We start from the raw sequence: 4,508 nt of genomic DNA on the forward strand, positions 1-4,508 counted from the left end.
TCTCCAGATTGCAGACCCACTATGCCTTCAACCCCATTGCTGCCCCTTCCTCATTTTCAAAATGAATGGGAGTCATCAGCTTTCACACCTCACCCCAAGCATTGAAAACAACAAGATCTTCTGGCGGTGTGAAAATACATTTATGTACTAGCCTGAATTTGTATTATAGCCTACGGTTCTCTGCCTATGGTTTGAGATATCCTTTTAACAGAAAATCTGTGACGAATGGCATGGGCATGTTGAACTTTCTTTGTAGAGACGGCCTGAATGCCCACACGCATGTTGTGAATGGGGCTGAACGGTGCCAGGGCTGGTGGGAGCCTCCTCTGCATTTGGAGCTTCAGTTCCTCATTTCGAACGCTCATCAGACATTTCCCCTCAGCAACCCCTGTACCAAACGGCAGGTTCACGTGCGACCACCGATGTTGGCTACGCTCCTGCCATTCTATTGGATTCCTTACCCAAAACACATTATGCTGTGGGGACTGTGTGCAACCAAACCCTCTAATGCGCAGTTTCTTTTGTCGGCATCAGCCCTGATTTGGCCGCCTTTCTTGTGGTAAAAACACAACCTGATAAAAAGGAGAATTTGATTGGACTCACATTTGGCTTGAAAACCTGATGTCGATTAAGGACCCCACCTAGGCATGTTTTTGTAACACAGATTACTCTCACTTTGAAGTGATAGTTTATTGTGTTCTTTATAAAGGAAAAAGAAAAGGAAGGGAAACTTAGGTACATTCAGCATTAATTTTGTGCTGGTCTCTGTCATATATTTTTCATAAGTGTTAACTCATTCAAACCTCATAAAACCTGCAAGATCAACATTATTTTCTCCCATTTTAACCCAGGAGAAAATTGAGAGTCAGAGCAGTTAAGTAACTCGAACAATAAATTAATAAATAGCAGAGCCCAAATTCAAACCCTAGTGTGTCTGATATTTATTAGCCAAACTGTACCTGGGGAGGCCCTGGGGTCAGGTCAATGGCTGTCAGTGAGTATCATGTAAATAATGGAACTAAGGCTCCCTTAAAGGGAAGGCCATACCCAGGCATATATTAAGTATAATTACAGTAGAAGTCTTTCCCAACCCTATAACTTGTGTAACATTTGAGAAAGGCCTCTCACTAAAAAGAAAAAAAAACACTTTAAAAATAATTGTACTGTTTCAACATCTTTTGTGACAACGGTGAGGAAGACCGAAGGAAAAAGTGTGTCCTCGGCTCAGTCACTCAGCAGAATCAAACATCTTTTGGATTCAGACTTTGTGGGGGAGAAAGTTGTAGGAGAACCTGGTACTTTTAGCCAACATAGCAGCATCTGGGTAGACTACATAAAGGAAAGATTATCTAGAAAAGAGAATATTTCTGTTAACCTTTTTGCATTTCCAATCCCTAACCATTTTAGATGGAACTGTTTTTTCTAGGGGCAGGGGTTGGATAGAGGAGACGCTCTCTTCCCTTTCTCAATGGATCTAAGCACAGACTGGGAGAAATTAGATGAGAGATTAGTTCCAACTCTTAGCATCGGTGGACTTAAATTGCATGAACATTAAATTTACTTTGTAATTGTTCCTCAAGAAAGCCCCAGAAAAACTGTAGGCCTCAAAAAAAAACCCCAAAAAAGCAAAAATCCAATAAGAGTCAGGCCCAATAAGGATTCATAGGCCAGGAGACAGCACTAGAGTGCTGGGCGCTTGGAGGTGAAGAGGTATTCCTAGAGGTGGGAGGAGACCTACATCCTACCCTACCAGTATTACTGTATAGGCTCCAGTGACACCACTACCCATGTGCCTCTGAAAACAATTCCTGAACTTTGGGCAGGCTGTAGATTGCCCATGCCTGGCTCATGTTTTGCTGAATTTAATCCTAATATTGAAGCTATTCATATTCTCAACAGTAGAGGTCCTCAGTACCACAGTTCTTCAACTAAGATGCAGAAAAAGCATCCCATCCTTTAACTATTTGGCATTCATGGTACTTGAAGAACTTAGTCATTTTATGGTTGTAATTGTCTATTAATAAATCATTAATAAATGAAAAAAATTAGTCCTAGTCTTATCTTGGCTTAAAACTTTACAACCATGTGTAAAGCCAAAATAATGTGACAAAAATAAGTTAATTCAACAGTGGGACATTGAAAAAAATAAATACACTCTTCTCTTGAAATTTTGGAATAAAAAGACCATGAGGAAATGTTTAAAAATACTCTTAAGTTTTTCAAGATGAAGAACAGCAAAGAGTTTTTGGGAGTCTTGGGGGGTCAGTTCTGGTTTTCTAATAACAGTCAATTTACTTGCTGTCTATCGTGTTTAGAACTATGGGTCTGAAAGATACTTAGGGTGGGCTTTGTTTTTTATTTTATTTGAATTATCTACCTGTGAACACAATTCACTAAGAACATTCCCACTTACCGTCTCTTTCCACCGGAATCTGACATTGTCCTTAACTCCTCTCAATTCCTTACTCGCTCTAGCTAAGCAATCACTAAATATTATCAGTTCTACCTCCTCTATATTGATTGTGCCATTTCCCATCTCTTTAGGCCCCACGGCGCTAGTTTAGAACCTTCACTTAGCTACTGCAACTGTTTCCTAACTGATCTCTCTATATCCGATCTTATCTCCTTCTAAACCATTCCCAGCCTATTTTTAAAAATTACCTTTCTAAGATGCCGTGTCCCTGCTTAATACTTTCAGTGGTTTACTATCATGACTCGATAGAGCCCAGATTTCCCAGCATAGCCTGTGAGTTCTTTTGTAACTTGTCTCTACCTCTTCGTCCTTGTTGCTTCCTTCTCCCTCAGCGCAGCTCTTCCGTAAGTATGTTCCAACGGAACTAGAGTCCTCCAAACACATCAAACCATTTCAACCTTCCTGTTTTTACATGCTGGTTTTCTCTCTAATACTACTATTAATTCTTCTGTCTCTCCCTGTTTGCTTGTCAAGCACCTAACTCTTCCAGGCAGGGTTAGCTCTTAACCTTTTGTGCAAATGCTGCACGGTATATATTTTTCCGCTAACATACTCCCCATGTTAGATTAGGTATTCCTCCTGCTAGACCAGTGCTTTGGGGAGCGAGGGGGCAATTCTGCCCACCGGGGGCATTTGGCAATGTTTGGAGATGTTTTTGGTTGTCACACAGGGGAGTGCTACTGGCGTCTAGCAGGTAGAAGCCAGAGATGCTGCTAAACATCCTGTAGTTCCCAGGACGGTCTCCCATAACAAAGAATCATTCAGTCAAAAATGTCAATAGTACCAAGGCTGAGGTTGATGGACACTCAGGTATGGCACCCACCTTCTGGCCCTGTGGGAAGGGCTCAGCAAAGGGACAATGGCCTCTGCCAGCACTTCTGTCTGGGAGGAAGCTGCCACCCAGCTCTCACCCTGAAGCCAGACAGTTCAGTTCCTCCCTGTATATCGCAGGCACCTTTCAAGCTGCTCCCCCAGCACTGGAGCTCAGAGCAAGAGATTCTAATTCCATGGACCAAACGCAGAGAAGAATCCTGGGCCAGCCCCTTTCCATCCCCACCTCCTGGCCCAAAAAGTAAAGGACATCAATGATGCCTTTTTTTCCTAAGGTCACCTAGAAACTGAGGTTCCAGAAGCTGGAGCCTCTGAAGAATGTTTTTCCATCTTGGCAGAAAGAGCTGGGATCCCAGTGCTAGAAAGTGTCACATCACAATGAGAGGCCTGGGAGCTATGGCCTGTGAGAACCCCGACAAGGTGAGAAAGTATAAGAAAATTGTCCGAGACCTGCTGGTACGCGGCTCGTATGATCCCGTGAGTTCTGAAGTCATCCACGGGAGCATGAAGACTGATCATCATCCCAGGCAAGATCCACGGGAAAGGGTAGGGCTCCTTCCTCTCAGGCCTACTTTTCAGACCAGGACTGATTGCGATGGTGAGAATGACAGCCTGAGATACCTGGCCTTTTGTGGGGGCAATTGGCCGCCTTTGCTGGGCAGAAATGGAAGAAATTTTCACCAAATTAAGAGGACTCAAGATTCCCTCCTGATCCACTCACAGATAGAAATCCTCAGGTTGCCAAGACTTGCAAAAGCACGTTTCTAGCGTGTTGTCCCTTTCTGAGACGAAGGAAGGGGCACAGAGACGAGGGGAAATGCTTCCACGTGAGCTCATTGCGGGAGAGTTGATATGTCCCCTCCTCTAACTCTTCAGATGTGTCTGCTCGCCTCTTGTGATTGTGACAGAAAAGGGGGTATTGGGAGAGCAATCGATGGCAAAAATAATACTGTGAAATTGTGTAATTATATCCAAAGTAAATCTAAATTGCTTTCACGTATGTCAGTTTCTCCCCATATGAATTTTATGAGAAGGAACATACTTTCTTTAAAACAATTACAGTCTCTGTCGATTCAGTGCTTGTTTCTCAGCTTTTTCCTTATATTCAACAGTCATTTATCTTCTATTTTTAATTATTTTTAATATCTGAAGCTGAGATGAATAACAATTACCATAAGTATTTTTTAAATCTGCTATTGATACC

General features: G+C 42.6%; 1 pseudogene; it reads left to right on the plus strand.

Annotated features, from left to right (window-relative positions):
* Positions 1-3,480: 3,480 nt before the first annotated feature.
* LOC112316509 (protein maestro pseudogene) lies at positions 3,481-4,155 on the plus strand (annotated as a pseudogene).
* The last annotated feature ends 353 nt before the right edge of the window (positions 4,156-4,508 follow it).

Source organism: Desmodus rotundus, chromosome 9, assembly GCF_022682495.2.
Source record: "Desmodus rotundus isolate HL8 chromosome 9, HLdesRot8A.1, whole genome shotgun sequence".
NCBI classification, from domain to species: Eukaryota; Metazoa; Chordata; class Mammalia; order Chiroptera; family Phyllostomidae; genus Desmodus; species Desmodus rotundus.